Here is a 21,282-nt window from a genome sequence, read left to right as displayed (position 1 = left end):
TTATTGCTATTCCTCTCTATGGACATATCACATTTTGTTTATCCATTCCCCAGTTGATGGCTATTTGGATTGTTTCTAGTGTTTGGCAGTTGTGAATAAAGCAGCTATGCACATTTGTGTACAAGGCTCCCTGTGGACATACGTTCTTATTCTCTTTGGTACCTATCTAGGTGCAGAATTGCTGGGTCATATGGAAGGCATATTGTTGAACTTTGAAGTACCTCCAGTAGTTCTCCAAAATGGTTTTTCTATGCTATATTCCTACCAGCAAGATGTGAGTCCCAGTTGCTCTGCATCCTTGTCAACACTTGGCATTACAAGTCTTTTTAATTTTAGCCATTCTATAATGGCTGCTAATAAGTGGTATTTCGTTGTGGTTTGATTTTACCTTTCTCTGATGATGAATGGCATTGGGCATTTTTTCACGTGCTTGTCAGCCCTTGGTAGATCCTTTGTGAGGTATTCATTCATGTCTTTTGCCCATTTTTTTCATTGAGTTGTCTCCTGCTATTGAGTTGTATGCATTCTTTATATATTCTGAACACAAGTCCTTTTACAAATATTTGTGCTATGAATATTTTCTTGCCTTTTCAAAGTAGGAAGTGTTCATCTTGATGGAATCTGACCCTTTCCCATGGGGTCGCAATTCCCCAGCGCCCCCCCCCCTCCCCCTCCGCTAGCCCTGACTGCCCTTCAGCCCTTCTCTTCCACAAAGCGGATCATGTAGCTTGCCCAGCTCTTCCCTCCAAACTTGCACAAACCCTTTCCAGTACTTGCAAAAAAATAAATAAATAAAGTGTCTGCCCTCCTTGGAAAGAAGATACTTTCCTGCTTCTCTCTCCACCTCCTTTGTTTACAGTCTCTTACCCAGTTTTGTACATAATTTCATCTTTTTCATTCCTTTTATTCATCCTTAATTTCCTCTCCTTCTCTTTCCTGTATATCTTGGACAAAAGATTAACCTATTCGGGTAAAATCAGGCTTTTCCCGGAATTGGGCTTTTTATGCAAAGTGTTTTATCAGAAGCCTCTCCAGCTCCAGTATCGCCAGAACCGTCTGCCACTGCTGGGTTCCTAGAAAGTAAATTCTGATTCTGTGACACCAGGAACCCAACATGGCAGGTTCATGGGATGAATAGTCTCCAGACAGGACGTTTTGAGGAACGCATTGTATTTCTTCCTCCAGGTACACCCTGTGGGGGCTTCCTGCTCAAGTGTGGCTTCGTGCCAGATTTGATGAAAGTGCTTTTCTTCGCCTTTCTCTTTCTTTCTTTCCTTTCTTTTTTTTTGAGTTACTAGGGCTGGTGATTGAACCTGAGACCTCATATATGGGAAGCTGCCTCTCAACCACTGAGCCACATCAGTTCCTGGATGGAAGTGCTTTTAAACACTCATCTTCATCAGACACACTTGCTGGGTAGCTTTTTTTTTTTTTTTTTTTTTTTTTTAAAGATTTTATTTATTTATTTAATTCCCCCCCTCCCCCGTTGTCTGTTCTTGGTGTCTCTTTGCTGCGTCTTGTTTCTTTGTCCGCTTCTGTTGTCGTCAGCGGCACGGGAAATGTGGGCGGCACCATTCCTGGGCAGGCTGCTCTTTCTTTTCACGCTGGGCGGCTTTCCTCACGGGCGCACTCCTTGCGCGTGGGGCTCCCTCACGCGGGGGACACCCTTGCGTGGCACGGCACTCCTTGCGCGCAGCAGCACTGCGCATGGCCAGCTCCACATGGGTCAAGGAGGCCCGGGGTTTGAACCACGGACCTTGCTGGGTAGCTTTTAACTACCATCCCCCTCCCACCCACTCCCCACCCCCTAGCTTGGCCTTATCCATTAGACAGTCAGTGGTAGTTCTCAAAGTGTGGTCCCTGGAGCAGCCTCATCTGCATCACCTGGGAACTTGTTAGAAATGCAAATTTCAAACTAAAGCCACCGGTCTCACAGTTTGAGAGTGCGTCAGAATCAGTGGGCGGGCTTGTGAGACAGAGATCAATTGCTGTTTTCTGATTCAGGAGGTCCGGGGTGAGACCTGAGACTTGCATTTCTAACAAGTTTCCAGGTGACAACAATGCTCCAGCAGTCACTTTGAGAACTGCCACCCTAGAGACTCCGATTCAGTTGGTCTGGGCTCAGGTGGGCCCTGGAAGCCTACGTTGCAAAAGCTCCCCGGCTGGTCCTGATGTGCAGCTGAAGTCGAGGACTCCTGGTCCATGGGCTGGAGTGTAACCCAGCTAGAGCCGTGGATCTCCAGAGGGAAAGGAAGTGGCTTAAAATACAGGCTCTCCCTAAAGGGGTTTCTCTTTCAGCTAATTTTCCTTACAGCCATGCCCTGTGTGTCCAGTGCAGGTGGTACCCCACGAGGTTCCTCTCAGGAACCCCCAGGACCCTCTCATCTCAGAGGAGGTCGGATCCCAGGAGTTCATTGAAGGAGCTGTAAGAGGGTAACGCAGGGGACTGGTCTGTTGAGAGCTCTGTGTGTGTGTGTGTGTGGGGGGGGTGGTCACAGCCTCCTTGGCTGGAAAGGCCACACTCTTTGGTTGCTCGTGAGCAGCAAGGACCAAACCTATTGCCAGGAGCCCTTGGAATATGACTGTCCCCCAGGTTGTTACAAAATTATGTTAGACTCCCAGGTGACTGTGTTCACTGAAGTACATGCAAACTTTTGATTGTTCAACTATATTTAAGTCAAATGTGTTTACCCAAGACTTCTTATAAGTTTGTGATAAAATGCACAAATCTTAAGTGGACAACCTGATGATTTTTTACCTATTTTGGGGGAGTGAATTATATCACCCAGAAAAACATGTACTTAGTCTTAATCCATTTCTGTGGGAGTGAACTCATTATAGATGGGATCTTTTCAATATGTTATTTTTAGCTAACGTGCGGCCAACTGAATCAGGTTGGGCCTTAATCCAAAAAAAGCAAGGGAAATTAAACATGGAGAAGATGCTATGGAGAGCAGACAGAAGCTGAAAGTCATAGGAATCAGGGAGAGAAAGAAGGTGTCGCCATGTGCGTTGCCATGTGCTAGAAAAGCCAAGGACCAAGGACCACTGGCAGCCAGCCCCAGAGCGCCACGGTCAAAACATCACCTTGCTGACACTTGGATTTTAGACTTCTTGCCTTCAAACCATGAGCCAATAAATTCCTGTTGTTAAGCCAACCTGTCGTATGGTGTTTGCTTTAGCATCCGGGAAACTAAGACACCTAGGTATACGCCCGTGTAGCCAACACATGGCTGCAGATAGTACTTGTAGCAGTTTGATATTGTTAAAGAATTCCAAAAATAGATATTGGATTACGTTTGTAAACTGGTCTATTCCTCTGGGCATATTTGATTGTATTAACTTCAGAGGTTTCACTTTTACTTGATTAAATTATGATTAGGTTTTTGGTTGGGCCACATCCGTAGGACACTGAGTTCCTGAGAGAAAACCACAAGGTAGAGGAGAGAGTTGGAGTTTTTGATGCTGGAGCTCTGGGAAGTAAACACACAGGAGAACACAGAGGATGGCTCCATAGACACGGCAGAGGCCCAGCGAAGAGAAAGAGCCTGAAAGTCTATAGCTGACCTTGTGGAGAGAACAGAGCAGCTGAGCCTGGAAAGAAATGAGCCCTGGGGAGAGAGACATTTAGGAGGAAGAGGAAGGCTGGACCCTTGCAGAGATGGCAGCCATCTTTCTCCAACACATGGTAACAAACTTTGGTGAGGGAAGAAACTTAGCGTTTAGGGCCTTGTGACTATAATCGTCTACCCCAAATAAATACCCTTTGTAAAAACCAACTGATTTCTGGTACTTTGCATCAGTACACCTTTGGCTGACAGGCCTTTTCTAGCATCCCAGGAAGTTCCCACATGCCCTTTCCCAGCAAATCCCCATCTCCCACTGCCCAACAAGTAACCACTCTTGTCTCCATCACCATACATTTGTTCTGTCTGTTCTTGGATTTCACATAAACCCGGTCATACAAGATGTGCTCTTTTAGGGCCCGATTTCTTTCCCTTAACAGTGTGTCTTTTAGATTCATCCATGCTATTATCTGTAAGAACAGCTCATTTTTTTTCTTGCTGTGCTATACACACAGTATATTTATAAAGACTATAAAGGCAGATGGGTTTCTGGGTTGTGTATAGCTTTTGGCTATTAATTCAGCTGCTCTGTATATTTTTGTACATGACTTTTGGTGTGCATAAGCATTCATTTCTTTTGGGTATATACCCAGGAGTGGAATAGCTTGGTGTATGTTTAATTTTAGAAGAAACTGCCAAACCGTTCTCCAAAGCACTTGTGCCAGTTTACACCCCCACCAGCAGTGTGTGAGCGTTCCGGTTGCTCTACATCCTCCCAAATCCTTGGTCTTTTATTTTTAGCCATTCTGGTGGGTGTGCAGTCATAGCTCACTGTAGTTTCAATTTGCATTTCCTTGTAACTATTGATACTGAGCACTTATTTTCATTTCCATTTCATTTTCATTTGGACATCCCTTTATGCGAAGGGCCTGTTCATGTCTTTTGCCCATTTTCAAAATTGGGGTACCTGAGATCTTTTAGTAAAGGTAAAAGTGTTGTGAAATAATGCCATACTTGTGCCAGGAACTGAGAGGGAGTTCAAGTCAGTTTGTCAAGAGGCAGATAAAGGAGAAAAAAAACACTTCTTAATGATTCCCTCCTGTGTGTACTCTCTACTCTCCCCACCCCAAACGTGGGAGGCCCCTGAGGGCAGGACTGAGGCTTTTTGGTCTCTGTCTCCCCAGCACCTTGTACAGGGCCAGGCATAGGGCTGGAACTCAGTAAAATGTCACCACATAGGGGACTGCCTTGTGTTTTGGGGGTCCTGTTGTTGACTTTGCAAATGACATTCTTGACTTTCTACTCTTCCATCCTTCTGAAACTGGTTCCGACCCCAGGATCCTTCCAATTTGGACAGGCCCCCAGCTTGATAATGCAGCCCAGAATCAGGTTTGCTGATCTGCCTGCTTGGATCCCTGGAAAACTTCCCCTGTAACTAGGGTTTCCATAATCCCCTGGGATTGCAGCATTGTCTACAGTCCAATTTCTTTAAAGCTGAAACTTGCACACCAGAGGGCAGGTCACAGCATCTGCATCTTAGATAACCAGAAGAGATCTTCAGAGACTACCAGCTGCTGTCCCCAGCCTAGATTGCTGCTGAGCATTTGTCCCACCCCAGGATGACATTCCGGTGGGAGATTAATCTTGGATGCATTGTGTTCTTTTGTGTGTAGAGCTCAGATAAGCAGGCTTTTGCCCTGCTCATCTCCTTTGCCACCAGGCTACCAAGATGCTCACTCAGGAGTTGTGAACTGAGTAGATCAATGATTTAGGGTCTGTATGATCTATTCCATCTCACACTCAGGCGAGTCACCCTTCGTTCTCACCACCTTGGGCCAAGGGAAAATACAGGGGCATCTTTTCATGTTTTGCCAGAGATTCAAGTATCTTGACATTTTCTTGTTCTTGATGATTTCATAAAGTCTCAACAACCCTTGCTTCTTGCTCATACTCTTGTGTCAGCCAAGTGGTCTGGAAAGTAAATTCTGTTTCTACATTGGCTTCTCAATATAAGAGATGTGTCCAGTTTGAGGAAAAAATGTTAAGAGGAAAAAATGCTCAGTGTCACAGTTCTGGAATCCTTAGAATCAATCATTTCTTTATAAATGTAACTAATATTTAAATAGAAATAAAATGTATAAAATGGACAAAATTCATACATAAACCTATTTTATTTAATAAAAACTTTTTTTCATTTTTTTAATTATCTTTTCTTTTTAGAAGATACATAGATCATACAAAAAAACCACTAACATTTATATGTGTTTCCTCAGTGCCAGATGTTGGGCTAGGCATGAGGGAATATGATACTGGAGATTTCAGTCTGGAGGTGGATGGATATTCTGACTCAGTTTCTCCTCCTGCTTCATCCTTTCCTGGTCTGGGTCTTTCTCCCCATTCCCCACTGATGGCCGCTTCCCAGTGTCTGATTGTGCTAGGTTGTAAATCCACGTGTCACCAGCAGGTGTCGCCCTCTAACACACCAGATGTGCCCCATGGCTGAAAATTGTGGTTTCCACGTGACAAATGAGAACAGTGTTAAAAAATCAATTTTGTGGGTTTGAAGTCTTAACAAAAAAAGTTTACCTTGAATGAGCAGTTATCTCAGGCAGTGAAGGATACATACATTTTTTTTTTGGAACAGCACCATCCAGTAGGAGTTTTTGCAATGATGGAAATGTTCTACCATCGGCAGAATCCAGCACAGCATCCGCTGGCCACATTGAGCTCTTGAAATGTGGCTGGTGCAATTGAGGAAATGAAGTTTAGATTTTATTTCATTTTAATTAATTTAAATTTAAATAGCCACAACTGGCTGGTGGCCACCATATTGGGTAGCCTGACTTTAGAATCATTTTTTTTTAAGATTTATTTTATTTATTTATTTCTCCCCACCCCCTTGTTGTTTGCACTTACTGTCTGTTCATCTTCCCTTAGGAGGCACTGGGAACTGAACCTGGGACCTCCCATGTGGTAGGTAGGAGCCCAATCACTTGAGCCACATCCGCTTCCCTAGAATCATTCTTGTTTCTTTCATTTCAGCAAAGGAGAAGCAAGCGCAGAAGTGTCAGAACAGGGCAGCAGCCAGTGGGTTTCCTCCTCACCAATGCCCCTGATGCCCCTTCCATTTCAGGGCTCTCTAGTGTGGGACTGTGGCTTCAGTGGTAGTCTGTGACCTTGGCTAAGTGAGTTCGTCTCTCGGAGCCTCAGTTTTGTCATCTGTACATTGGGATAAAGATGCATGCCTCCAAAGATCTTTGGGAGGAGTTAAATACCGTATATAGCAACCTGTCCTGCTGCCCTTGCTGGTGAAGACGGCGACTGTGACAGCGTATTTGTTGTCCACCAGACTCCAGGCTGGCCTTCCTGCTGAGGTGCAGTACAGGGGCTACATCGGGGGGGGGGGACACAGTTCATGGTCGAAGAACACCAAGCGAATGGAGAAGCCTATGAGTCAGGCTGCTGTGTCAACCTCATTTACCCAGAGGTCCAAATCCAAGGGCCAGACAGCAGGGAAGGGGAGTCCAGGGGCTGAAGTGTCCTCCAAGGGGCTGGTCGTTGCCTGCACCTGCTGCAGTGTGGGCGGTTAACCCCCGCCTGGCCTCTCAGGGTCCCCACCACGGTGGGGGGCTTTAAAAACACAGACCAGTTTGACCAGCCCCCATCCCAAGCCATGGCCCGCGCGCTGGAGGCCCTAAGACGTGCGTGAGATGGTGTGGATTTTCCTTTAAAGCAGTGCTGATCCCGCTGTAATGGTGGGCCAAGAGCACCTGGGGATCTGTTGCTCCAGTCTTGCAGATTCTGACTCAGCGGCTGGGCATGGGAGGGGCAGGGAATCTCTCAGGATGTCCCCAGCCATCTGTATTGTACAAGCACTATAGGTGACTCAGAGGCAAGCAAACGTTTGAAAACAACTGTTCTAAATCACCAGTTCTCAAAAATGGTTGTATTTTGGAATTACCTGAGAGTTTTTGTTTGTTTTTAATTTGTTTACAAAATCAGCATACTGATGTATGATTTCCTGGGGAATTTTAAAAAAAGAAAAAGATGCCTGGGTTCTAACTCCAGAGATTTTTATTTAATTGGTCAGGGATGTAGCCTTTGCACTGGAATTTTTAAAAATTTCCCTGGGTAGGATATAGGTCTCAAAATTTTGTAAAGCCTCTGCTGCCCAAAAGAATCGCTGCCAAAAACTCTGATTACAGGTATACCTCAGGGATATTGTGAGTTTGGTTTCAGACCACCACAATAAAGAGACTATCGCGATAAAGTGAGTCACATGAAATTTTTGCTTTCCCAGTACATAAAAAAGTTATATTTATACTATACTATAGTCTATTAAGTGTGCAATAACATTATGTCTAAAAAAACAAATGTATGTAACAAAATGTGGCATAGGGAAGTGGATGTGGCTCAAGCAGTTGGGCACCTGCCTCCCACACGGAAGGTCCCGGGTTCGGTTCTCTGTGCCTCCTAAAGAAGATGAGCAAGACAGCCAGCTGACATGATGGGTTGCTGCGGCAAGCTGACACAATAAGGTGATGCAAGGAGGAGACGCAGTGAGAGACATGCCAAGCAGGGAGCAGAGGTGGTTCAAGAGATTGGGCACCTCCCTCCCACATGGGAGGTCCTGAGTTTGGTTCCCAGTGCCTCCTAAAAAGAAGACAAACAGACACAGACAGCACACAATGAACAGACACAGAGAGCAGACAACAAGCCTGAAAAGTGGGGTGGGGGTATGTGTCAATAAATAAATAAATACAGTAAATCTTTAAAAAATATATATATACACATATACATATATATATGGTACAGAGGCACAAAGAAAAATGGCAGTGATAGAGTTGCTCCCCACAAGGTTGCCACAAACCTTCAATTTGTAAAAATCGCAGTATCTGCAAAGCACTATGAAGCGAAGCGCCCCGAAAAGAGGCATGCCTGGAATTGGCTTGGGATGCGGCCCGGCACTGGGGCTTTTCACGGCTCCCCAGACGACACTAGTGGGCAGCCGAGGTTGAGAATCGCTGTCCTGAGGACAGAATTCCAGCTCAAGAGCCGGAATCAGAATGGCCAAGCTATTCTTAGGCAATGCAGGAGGCCGTCAGAAACCGAAATTCTGAAGGGCCAGCGAGGAGCGGGAGTTGCGGCTGAGAGAAGGGCGAGCCCTCGGAAGAGAGGGATGTGCAGTGGGTGGGCTCAGCAGGACTTTGAGGACAGGACAAGCCTGAGAGCTGAAATCCTGTGGTGCTTGAGGTTTGCGGGATTTTTTCCCCCCCTTTTAACATAATTTCAGACTTACACAAAAATTGCAAGAATAGAACAAATACTTTCTGTTACGCTCCCCACAGATTCCTCAAATGTTAACATTTTTAGCACATTGCCTTATTGTTCTCTTTCTTACTCTCTCCGTACGCATATGTACATGCATATATAGAACCAAATGAGGGTAAGTTGGAGATAGGATGCCCTTTACTTTCAAATGCCGCAGTGTATAATTCCGAAAAATAAAGGGAATTCTCTTACCTAGCCACAGTGCAATTATCCAACTCAGGAAATTTATTCTGACTTAATACAGTCATCAAATCGGCAGACTTCATTCAGATTTAAGTTTCGCCAATTGTCCCAAAGATGCCCTTTCTGGCAAAGAATACCCGGATCACGTGCAGTGGTCAATTGTCCAGGCCCTCCTCCATCCTGGAACAGTTCTATAGACTTTTTTTTTAAATGACATTGACATTTTGGAAGCATACAGGCCATTATTTTGCAGAATGCCCCTCAGTCTGGGTCTGTCTTATGTTTCCTCATGATTGGACTCAGGTTGTGTATTTTTGGCAAGAATACTAGGAAAGCAATGTTGTGTTCCTCTCGGTGCATTGTATTGGGATCACGGGAAGTTAGTATCTTGGTTTAGGAGATTTTTGAAACAAATCCCAATTATAAATATTCCCAGTGAAAAAGAAAATCAAGACGCATGTAAGGAAACTGATGTGGTTTGCATGGACAACTGGGATTCGCCCAAATTCTCGAAGGACAGGGGCAGAAGTTGGCAGTTTGGAGAACCCGAATCAGGGAGAAAACAGCGAGACTAACTCTGGCAACTCACTCCCTCGGGGAGCTGAGGCTATGAAAAATGCTGGAGGCGACCAAAAAGGGTTTGCAAATTGCTTACTTTAAAAACACCAATTCGTTTTCCTGACAAGAAAAACTAGAATGTGCCCGTTGTGGAAAATATAAAGAGTATAAAGGAGAGAACAGCACCTCCCCTAAATCCTAAAACCAGCTGTAACCACGGCTGGTATTTTGGCACATTTCCCACCAGCTTCCAGACAGCGCTTGGAGCATGGAACAAAACCAGGAAGAGCCAAGACCCCCGCGCCCGGGGAGGTGATGTCATGCGCAGAGGCCGCCGGCGGCCGCCCCGCCCGCGGCTCCCCGGGGCTTCCACTCAGGGGCGTGGAGGCTGCACTTGGAGAGAACCAAGTCCAAGGAGGCCTCGGGGGCGCGGAGGGCGATGGGAGTCACGGCCTTCGGGAAACTCGGAGGCTGGTTCCAAACGCCTGGAGCCGGGCAGCTCTTTCCCTGACTTGTGCAGAAGAGGGGGCGGGCTGTGTGGTGACAGACGGAGGGGTCCCGACTTGGGACTCAGCTGAGCGCACGGCCGTGGCGCTGCCTGGGGGCGGCGGCGGGCAGAGAGCCTTCGGGGACAGAATTCATCCTCAGGGCCGGGACATAATTTATCCTCGGGGCCGGGAGTCAGCGTGGTCCGGGGAGACGCTTCCGGCAGTGGAGGGAAGTGCTTCTGGACCGAGAGGCCCCTGGGTCCCGGCGAGGGGAAGGGGCGCTGCACTTAGGCCCTGCAGGGCAGGGTGCCACCTGCTGTGGTGGCCCCTGGTGGCAAGAGGGTGCAGTTCTCCCAGGAGGCCTCCGGGTGGCGGCAGTGAGGCTCCGAGGCGGCCATCGCTGAAGGGAGCCTGAGCAGGAGCGGAGGGGAAAGGCGGCTGGGACCTGGCAACCGCCAGGCACTGCGCTGAGCGCTCGGCGTACATCCTCCAAAACGGCCTTCTCCACGGTGTCCTTCAGAAACACGTGCTGAAGTGCTAACCCCCAGGACCTCAGACGGTGACCTCGTTTGTCAATAGGGTCGTTACAGATGGAATTAGGCAAGCTGGAATGGACTAGGTGGGCCCTTAGCCCAGTATGCCGGTGTCCTGGTAAGGAGAAGGACTTTGGGCACAGGCAGAGAGGCAGAGGAGAGAATGCTGCGGACTGCAGGCAAACCACCAGGAGCCAGAAGGGCCCGGAACACGTCCCCCCCAGGACTTCAGAGGAGCCTGGCCCTGCCGACACCTTGGTTTTGGGCCTCTGGCCTCCAGAATGAGGACAGCGTAAATTTCTGTTGTCTTAAGCTGCCCGGTGTGTGGTACTTTGTTAGGGCAGCCTCACGAAACCCAGACAACAACCACTCTGTCATGGTGGGTATTTCTCAGCCCCGATGTACAGATGAGGAGACAGACTCAAAAGGTAAGTGATGTGGCAGACGTGGTCAAGGCCCCACCCATGTTTCTTCAGCCACCAGAGGTCACCTTCAGACAGTTCCCAGATACGTGTGTGACTTCCTGCCTCTCTCTGCCAGCGGCTGTTCATTGGCCCTCAGAGTGTGGGGAGACAACGCTCCAAGAGTGACTCATACCCAGTTAGGGGTGGGAGTGGATGGAGAAGTTTCTGTGCTTCTTCATGGGACATTTCGAGATGAGTGTTGTAGTCTCTCAGAGGGTCCCCAGTAGGACTGATCATAGTGGTAACCAGCTCATAGAGGCACCTCATTCCATGGGCTGCCTTCCCTTCCCGTTTCATTCCCCCACTCCCCTACTTGTATGTTCTGGAGTCATCTCCCAAGTCAACTACTTGCACCTAAGTCTTTGTCTCAGGGTCTGCTTCTGGGAGGACCTAAACTAAGGTCAGTCACTCACTGGCTTCAGGTTACATAGTTAATATGTGGCTCTTCTGATTATCTATTGCTATGTAACAAACCACCCCAAAGCCCAGTGGGTTGAAACAAGAACTTATTGTCACTCATTCTTTTGTGGGTTGACTGGACTCAGCTGAGTGGTTTTTGCTTGGAGTCTATTGTGGTTGCAGTCGGAGGTGGCTGGGGCTGGGGTCATATGAAGGCTTGACTGGGCTGGCCGTCCACAGTGGCTCACCCACATGGCCGGCCGTTGACAGCTGGGAGCTTAGTTGGGGCTGTCAGCCAGAGCGTCCTCAAGTGGTCTCTCCATGTGACCTGGGCTTCCTCACAGTATGGTGGATGGATTCAGAGATGGAGCATCCCAAGAGCAAGCATTCCATGAGGCAGGTGTAGGAAGCTGCTAGACCAGTTAAGAGCTATGCCTGGAAATGACAGTGTCACTTCCACCATATTTTGTTGGTAAAAGAGTCATAGGCTTGTCCAGATTCAAGGGATGGAGAAATGGACTTCACTTCTTGAGTGGGAGGGGCAAGGTCCATTGCAGAAGAGCTTCTGAGATAGGAGATATTATTGTGGCCATCTTTGGAAAATGCAATTGGCCCCATGACAGGGCTAGGATTTGAACCAATGCCTGACTTGAGAAACTGTGACCTCAATTTCTACACTGCCTCCATTTAAGAGACACATTCTTGGAGTGCCAGCCTTTTTTAGGGGCTGGAGAGCTGGCAATAGTGGCAAACCTGAGATATGCAGTTATTGTTTATTATACTCTGTACTTATGTTCAGACCGATGTGGCCTGGAAGCATAGGACTCAAGTGGATTCCAAAAGGAAGAAACAGTAACTATGATGTTGACTTTTGGAAACATTATGGAGTAGAACGTGCCATAGCTTATTTGTGAACATTAGAAGAGAGGTGGCAAAGTTTGGGAACGATAAACTGTGCCAAGCTAAGATCATTTCTTTTTAGGAACAGTGGTGGTGAATGGGGTGAATAAACAAAGACTTGGCAAATTCTTAGATAATGACAGTGATTTAAGGGCATTTATGCAGGTTGCACAATTATCTGCAAAGTGCTCAGCATCCAGGAGCCTCTGTTACCCGTGGCGGTGGGGTCTACAGAGGAGTGCCAAAGGACTCTGGGATTAGCTTCTCCCTGGTCAATATTTCACCCAAGATTTGGGATGAAGACAGCAAGAAACTAAGGCATCAGTTTTGCAGATGACAAAATGTTGGAGGGAAGAGTGAAAGTGAAATCCAAACTGAGATGAAAATGATTTTGACACATTGGAACTTTAGTCAAGATAAGAGAGAAATTTAAGTTTTAAATTGGACTCCTTTACTCAAATACAGAAGTGGGTGGGGGGACTCTGACTGGGCAGGAGTTTGCATGAAAAGGAAGGTAGGATTTTAGTAATCGATTGTGTGATGCAATTTTTATAAGAACATAATTTGAGGTACTTTGTGGAAGGGCAGTGCCCAGTTTGTAGAAGAGGATGGTTCTGGAGTTCTCATTGCTGGTTGAAGCACAGGGGACTACTGTCATTTTTACTTGATATTTAAAAATGAGAGACAGGATGGTAAAAGATGAAGAAATGAAGTGTGCTATTTTATTTACCTTTTGCCCCTTGTCTTCTCCACTCTGCTCTGTGACCCCAGGAGGCTGACCTCTTCTGCCTTTATCCCTCAGAATACCAGTTATCTAATGCTGTGTAACAAATCATCCCAAAACATAGTGGCTTAAAACAACATAACCATTTAATATCTCTCAGTGCCTGTGGGTCAGGAATCCATGAGCAGCTGGGCTGGGTGGTCCTGGTCCAAGGTCTCTTGTGAGGTTGCAGTCAGCACACAGCTGGGTCTGTTGTCATCCGAAGGCTCCACTGGGGCTGGAGGATCTGCTTGCAAGATGGCGCACTCATGTGGGTGGTGAGTTCTTTCTGAATGTGGGCAGGAGGCCTCAGCTCCTTTCTGTGTGGCCTTCTTCTGGAGGATTGCTTGAGTGTCCTCACAACATGGTGGGCAGCACGTGACCCAAGAGAAAGCAAGGTGGAGGACACAGTGTCTTTTCTGCCCCCTCACATGCTGCTGTTTCCACTATGGATTGCACAAGTCAGCCCGACTTAATAAGGGAGGGAACTGCATGGAGCATGATTTCCAGGAGGTGGGGCTCATCCAGGCCTGTCTTGAAGGCTGGATCTACTGATGTGACCAGAAGAAAATCAGGAAAGATCAGAGTCGGAGGGCTTGAGGAAATCTGCCAAACTCAGGTCTGCCAAGTTCCGGCTCCAGTTCCGGGGTGGAGAGCAGCTCTCCAGTTCCACGAGTGGGACTTCTGCCTGTGCTGAGGGGGAGGAAAGCCCGCCTGTGAGTCCTGCCAGCACCGCCTTATGCTCCCCACAGAGCAGGGCTTTGGGGTGAGCTGATGCATGTGAAGACAAAAGCCGGTGGAGGCTCTGGCAGGAGACAATGGCTCCATTGAGGAAATATGACATAAGGAATCAGCACGTCTACGGAGAACAAGCCAGAAAACAATGAGCATTTCAAGAGGGCACAGGAGATGTCATTGAGAGCGCCAGGAGCACACCATGGGCGGGTTACGTGTCCGTGCTCCACACCTCTCCCCACTCTGCGGTTTCAGAGATGGTGCCAAGAGAGGAATTTCGCTGGGATTTGTCTGAAAAGGTCAGTTGTTAAAAACAGCTTCTTAGACACACAGTGTCCTGTGACCTGGTGCGGTTTTAGTCTTCTGGCTTCAGGGTGGAGCTTGCCTGATCCATTTTTCCCTGCTTCCGCCTTGCTAGAAGATGAGGAGGGGGTAAGTCGAACGAGAAGTGAGGAGGGGGGAGATGGAACGAGAAGTGGGGAGGGCTTTGAGCATGATGCTTAAGACAGTGCCACGGGCCTCTTGCAGGCATGCTGGGGTTCTCTTTCGGTGAATTCTGTCTCTGAGGTCCTGTGCCAGCAGGGTGCTGGGGATAGGCTACCCGGGAGCAGGGCCTGGTGCGTGGCTCCAGCCACGTGCTCGTGGGGCGGGGTCTGTGGGTTTGGCCTAGGACTTGAGCTGAGCTCCCCTTTGGACCTGGGGTCTACCCTCATTGGTGTCATATGTTGAATGATTAGCAGAGAGGTATAACTCGGCCATGATGCCTTACGGCAGGGACACCGAGCGGGCAGACAAGTCCCCTGGGAAGGAATGTACTTGGAAAACGCTGGCTACCTGCCAGGACCCCGGAGGCAGGATGCACGTGGATGGGAGCGCCAAGGAAGAAGGTCTTTGGGAGAGACCCTGCTGAGGTGGGACTTCAGGAGCATCGTTCAAGGTGGAAGGCTGCCTGGAATATTTGCAGGAGCTGTTGAGGAAGACAGGCTGGTATTTCCATCTGAGCTCAGGGCTTGCAAATCAAATGGCGTGACCTTTGCAAGTTAATCTGAGCCTTCGTGGAATGGATGGTTGGCGTTCTGTGGCCGTCCAGCATCTGCTCTCCCCCGCAGCGGCCCTCCAATTTCCTTTTGGGGAATTATCTGCCTTCTCCGCGTTTGGATGGAATTCAGGAGTCCAGAAGCCCAAGAGGTCCCTGGGGGAGGGGACGGCATTTGGAGAAAGTACGCTTAACCCAAAGCCAACCCAAGAGTGCGCCATCACTTTATTTACCCAGTCGGTGTCCTAAAGAGCCCTCAGTAAGCGGAATTTTCATAATGGAACCATAGAAAATTGTAATTGCAGAGCAAGTTTGTTATTTAAAGGAAACTAGTTGAATGTTGGTGAAACAAACGAAAAATCATTTCGCTGTGCAAATAATTGTTCCTTAGTGTGTGAGCTTCCTGGCTGCTATGACAAACACCGCACGATGGATTGGCTTAAACATGAGGTTTTTTGGCTGGCGCTGTCAGAGGCCAGCAGGCTTGCTTCCTCCAGGGCTCGTTGCTGGCTGCCATCCTTGAGTTTCTTGGTTTTTCCGTCACATGGTCATGTCCCCTCCTTTTTTCTCTGGGTTCCCACTGACTTCCGCTTCTCCCTGGGGCCTCCTTTTTGTGCCCAAATACTTTGCTTAGAAAGACTTCAGCCATACTGGATGATGGCCCACCCTCCTTCAATTTGGGCACCCCTTAACTAGTGAGATTTTTTAAAAAACAAAGCAATTTTATTGATACATATTAATAAAGCATAAATCCAACCAAAGCGTACAATCAATGGTATGTGATATAATAACATAGTTGTACCTCCATCCCTTTGATCATTATTAGAGCATTTTCTTTATTCCAATAATAATAATAATAAAATAAAAAACAAACTAACAAAAAATACCTCATTCCCTCTCAATCTCTCTCTGCTTCCCCTCCCATACATATAGCTACTATTCTGTTTCTGTCTCTCTAGTTTATTTGTATTTATATTTTGTAAAAACAGTACTATATATGCAATATTACCCATATTCATATATCACATGAAGTTTCACTATGCTGTAAAGTCCCAAGTTACATTTTTAAGCTTTCCTTCTAGTAATATATCTGTCCTTAGAATTTCCTTTTCAACCACTATAATACCCAAATAATAGCTCTGCTAGTTACAAATACTATGATATGCTTTCACCATTTCTGTTCATTTCCAAAGATCTACAAACAACTTTTTACCAATTCTCAACAGATTAACCCTTAGCTTTGCATTCTCTACTCTCGTTTTATTTTCTGGTAAACAATATTCTAATTATTAGCTCTTTGAGTTTACACAATATATTTAGTTGGTTTTTTTTTTTTTAGATTTTATTTATTTCTCCCCCTTCCCTCCATTGTCTGCTCTCTTTGTCCATACGCTGTGTGTTCTTCTATATCTGCTTGTATTCTCATCAGGCAGCTCTGGGAACCCATCCTGGGACCTTCCGGAGTGGGAGAGAGGTGATCATTCTCTTGAGCCACCTCAGCTCCCTGGTTTGCTGTGTCTCTTATTATTTCTCCTCTGTGTCTGTTTTTGTTGTGTCATCTTGCTGCACCAGCTCTCTGCGTGGGCCCGCACTCCTGTGTGGGCCAGCACTCCTGTGTGGGCCAACACTCCTGTGTGGGGCAGCACTCGGTGCAGGCCAGCATTCTGCATAGGCCAGCTTGCCACACAGGTCAGCTTGCCTTCACCAGGAGGCCCTGGGTATCGAACCTGGACCTCCTATATGGTAGATGGGAGCCCAATTGCTTGAACCACATCTACTTCTCTATTTAGTTCTTAATAACACAATCATAGAGTATTTGTCCTTTTGATTCTGACTTGCTTCACTCAACATAATGTCTTCCAGGTTATTCCATGTTGTCATATGCTTCACAACTTCATTTCTTCTTACAGCTGCATAAAATTCCATTATGTTTATACACCACAATTTGTGTATCCATTCATTGGTTGATGGACACCTGGGTTGTTTTCGACTTTTTGCGATCGTGAATAACGCCACTATGAACACAGGTGAGCAGATGTCTATTTATGTCACTGCCCTCAGTTCTTCTGGGTGTATACCTAGTAATGAAATTGCCATGTCACATGGTAAATCTATATTCAACTTCCTTAGAAACCGCCACAGTCCTCCCCAGTGACTGTACCATTCTACATTCCCACCAACAGTGAATAAGCGTTCCTATCTCTCCACATTCTCTCCAACACTTGTAGTTTTCTAACTTTTTAATAGCAACCATTCTAATAGGTGTGAAAATGATATCTCATTGTAGTTTTGATTTGCATGTCCCTAACTACTAGAGATGTTGAACATTTTTTCGTTTGTTTTTTGGCATTTGTAATTCTTCTTTGGACAAATGTCTACTCAAGTTTTTTGTCCATTTTTTAATCAGGTCATTTGTCTTTTTATTGTTGAGTTGTACTAAATCTTTAAATATCGTGGATATTAAACCCTTATTAGATATGTGATTTCCAAATCTTTTCTCCCATTGAGTCAACAGCCTTTTCACCCTTTTGGCAAAGTCCTTTGAAACACGAAAGTGTTTAATTTTGAGGAGGTCCCATTTGTTTTTTCTTTTGTTGCTCATGCTTGGATGTAAGGTTTAAGAAACTACCACCTACCACAATATCTTGAAGATGTTTTCCTATATTTTCTTCTAGGAATTTTATGGTTGTACTTTTATATTTAGGTCCTTGATCCATTTTGAGTTAATGTTTGTATAAGTTATGAGATAGGAGTCCTCTTTCTTTGTTTTGGATATGAATATCCAGTTCTCCCAGCACCATTTGTTGAATAGACTATTCTGGCCCAGCTGGGAGGACTTGACAGCCTTGTCAAAAATCACTTGACCTTAGATGTGAGGGTCTGTTTCTGAGTTCTTGATTTGGTTCCATTGGTCAAGCTCTCTTTATGCCAGTACCATACTGTTTTTACCACTGTAGCTAAGTGATATGCTTTAAAGTCAGGAAGTGAGAGTCCTTCAACTTTGTTCTTTTTTAAGACATTTTTGGCTATTTGGGGCCTCTTACCTTTCTGTGGCAGTTCAATATTATTTATGAATTCCAAAAAGAGATATTGATTATGTTTGTAAACTGGTCTGTTTCTCTGGGCATCATACCCTTTGATTGAGGTAAATTTAAAGGCTTTACATTTACTTGATTAAATCAAGATTAGGGCTTTGATTTGTCCACGTCATTAGGGTGTGAACGGTTGAGTCCCTGCTCCCTTGGTGGGCTGATGTAATGGACTCTGACACAGAAGTAAATACACAGAGAAGATACACAGAGAAAGAGAGACAGCTTCATAGACATGGCAGAGGCCCCAGGAAGAGAGATGAGCCATTTGCCTGATAGTTTACAGCAGACCTAGTGAAGAGAACATAGCAGCTGAGCCTGGAAAGAAACAAGCCCTGGAAAGAGAGTCAAACCCTCTGCCAGCCTAGAGCTGACATTGGAAGAAGCTGGACCTATGGAGCCTTAAGAGGATAAGGAAGGCTGAACCCTCCCAGCCATTGTCTACCATCTTGCTTCAATACATGGCAACAGAGTTTGGTAAGGAAGAAACCTTGAGTTGGACTCTTTAGGGCCTTGTAACTGTATGTTTTTACCCCATAAATACTCTTTATAAAAACCAACAGATTTCTGGAACTTTGCTTTAGCACCCCTTTGGCTGACTAATACACCTTCCAAATAAATTTAATAATTGGCTTTTCCATTTCTGCAAAAAATGTTGTCGGGATTTTTATTGGGATTATATTGAATCTATGAATCAGTTTAGGTGGGATTCACATCTTAATATTTATTTTTCCAGTCCATGAACACAGAATGTCTTTCCATTTAGAGTCTTTGGTTTCTTTTAGCAATGTTTTGTAGTTTTTTTTTTAGAAGGTACCAGGTATTGAACTTGGGATCTTGTACATGTGAAGCAGGAGCTCAACCACTGAGCTACACCTACTCCACTGTTTTATAGTGAATATAGGTCCTTTATGTCCTTGGCTAAGTTTATTCCTAAATATTTAATTCTTTTAGTTGTTATTATAAATGGACTTTTTTTTCCGATTTCCTCCTCAGATTGCTCATCAACTGTGTATAAAAACACTATTGATTTTTCTGTATTAATTTTGTATCCTGCCACTTTGCTGGACTCATCTACTAGTTCTAGTAGTTTTGTTGTGGATTTTTCTGGATTTTCCAGATATAGGCTCATATTATCAGCAAATAGTGAACGTTTTACTTATTCCTTTCCCATTTGGGTGCCTTTTCTTTCTTTATCTAGCCTAACTGCTCTAGCTAGAACTTCTAGCACAATATTGAATACAAGTGGTGACAGTGGGCATCCTTATCTTCTTCCCGATCTCAGTGGGAAAGCTTTCAGTCCTTCACCACTGAGTACAATACTGTATAGGTTTTTCATACATGCATCTATCTACCATATTGAGAAAGCTTCCTTCTATTCTTATTTTTTGGAGTGTTTTTATTAAGAAAGAATGCTGTATTTTGTCAATGCCTTTTCTGCATCAATAGAGAGGATCTTATGATCTTTCTTTTTCAAATTATTAATGTGGTTTTTTTACACTAATTGATTTTCTTGTGCTGAACCACCCTTGTTTACCTGGGATAAAGTCCACTTGATTGTGGTGTATAATTCTTTTAATGTGCTTTTGGAGTTGGTTTGCAAGTATTTTGTTGAGGATTTTTGAATCTATTAATAAATTCATTAGGGATTTAGTCTGTAATTTTCTTTTTTCACTCTATCTTTATCTGGTTTTGGTATTGGGTGATGTTGGCTTCACAGAATGAGTTTGGTAGCATTCTCTTCTGTGCATTTTTTTAGAATAGCTTGAGGAATATTGTTATTTTTTTAAAGATTTACTTATTCCTCGCCCCTCCCCCCCAATCTGCTCTCTGCGTCCATTTCCTGTGTGTTCTTCTGTGTCTGCTTGTATTCTCATCAGGGGATCTATGTCTCATTTTGTTGCGTCATCTTGCTGCGTCAGCTCTCTGTGTGGCACCACTCTTGGGCAGGCTGTGGTTTCGGGTGGGGTGGCTCTCCTTGCACAGGGTCCACTCCTTGCGTGGGGGGCACCCTGAAGTGGGGGCATCCCTACGTGGGCTGGCACTCCTTGTGTGCAGCAGCACTGCACATGGGCCAGCTCACCCACAAGCCAGGAGGCCCTGGGTATCGAACCCTTGGACCTCCTATATGGTAGGCAGACACTCTATCTGTTGAGCCATATCTGCTTCCCGGAAGACAGGTATTTGATTGTCTTTGAATTCTTTTACCTGTGAAGCCATCTGGTCCTGGGCTTTTCATCTTTGGGATATTTTTGATGACTGTTTCAATCTCTTGTGATTGGTTTGTTGCGCTGTTCTATTTCTTCTAGGGTCAGTGTAGGTTGTTTGTATGTTTCTAGGAATTTGTCCATTTTGTCTACGTTGTCTAGTTTTTTGGTTTTGTTTTGTTTTGTGTACAGTTGTTCCTAGTATCCTCTTATGATATCTCTTATTTCTGTGGGGTCAGTGGTAATGTCCTCCTTCTCATTTCTGATTTTATTTATTTGCATCTTCTCTCTTTTTTCTTTGTCAGTCTAGCTAAGGGTTTGTCGATTTTGTTGATCTTCTCCAAGAACCAACGTTTGGTTTTGTTGATTCTCTATATTGTTTTTTTGTTCTTGATTTCATTTATTTCTCCTCTGATCTTTACTATTTCTTTCCTTCAGCTTCGTTTGGGATTAGTTTGTAGTTCTTTTACTAGTTCCTCCAGGTGTGCAGGTAGACCTTCAGTTTTAGCTCTTCTTTTTTAATGTAAGCATTGAGGGCTATAAATTTCCATCTCAGTGCTGCCTTCATGGTGTCCCATAGGTTGTGATATGTTGTGTTTTCATTTTCATTTGTCTTAAGATATTTACTGAATTCTCTTTAAATTTCTTCTTTGACCCACTGATTATTTAAGAGTGTATTGTTTAGGGGAAGCAGATATGGCTCAATGGATAGAGCTTCTGCCTACCGTACAGGAGGTCCAGGGTTTGATACCCAGGGCCTCCTGGCCTATGTGGTAAGCTGGCCCACATGGACCGCTGCTGCGCTCAAGGAGTGTCGCCCTGCACAGGGGTGCCCCCTGCTCAAGGAGTGGCCCCCATGCAAGGAATGCAGCCCTGCATAGGAGTGCAGCCCATCCATGGTGCCACAAGATGATGCAACAAAAAAGAGACACAGAGAAGAGACAATATGAGATGCAGTGAACTAGGGAGCTGAGGTGGAACAAGAGAATGATCACCTCTCTCCCACTCCAGAAGGTCCCAGGATGGGTTC

At 45.5% G+C, this 21,282-nt stretch overlaps 1 long non-coding RNA gene across 1 annotated transcript in view; it reads left to right on the top strand.

Moving 5' to 3' along the window:
* The first annotated feature begins 13,636 nt into the window (after positions 1-13,636).
* Positions 13,637-21,282, top strand: part of LOC131275899 (uncharacterized) — a 42,911-nt gene continuing 35,265 nt past the window's right edge. The window contains exon 1 of the long non-coding RNA XR_011647289.1: positions 13,637-14,352. This is a non-coding gene — a long non-coding RNA (uncharacterized lncRNA). The remainder of the gene's footprint in view (positions 14,353-21,282) is intronic.

The sequence above is a fragment of the Dasypus novemcinctus genome, chromosome 24 (genome assembly GCF_030445035.2).
Source record: "Dasypus novemcinctus isolate mDasNov1 chromosome 24, mDasNov1.1.hap2, whole genome shotgun sequence".
Lineage (NCBI taxonomy): Eukaryota > Metazoa > Chordata > Mammalia > Cingulata > Dasypodidae > Dasypus > Dasypus novemcinctus.
This window is presented reverse-complemented; position numbering and strand designations above follow the sequence as displayed.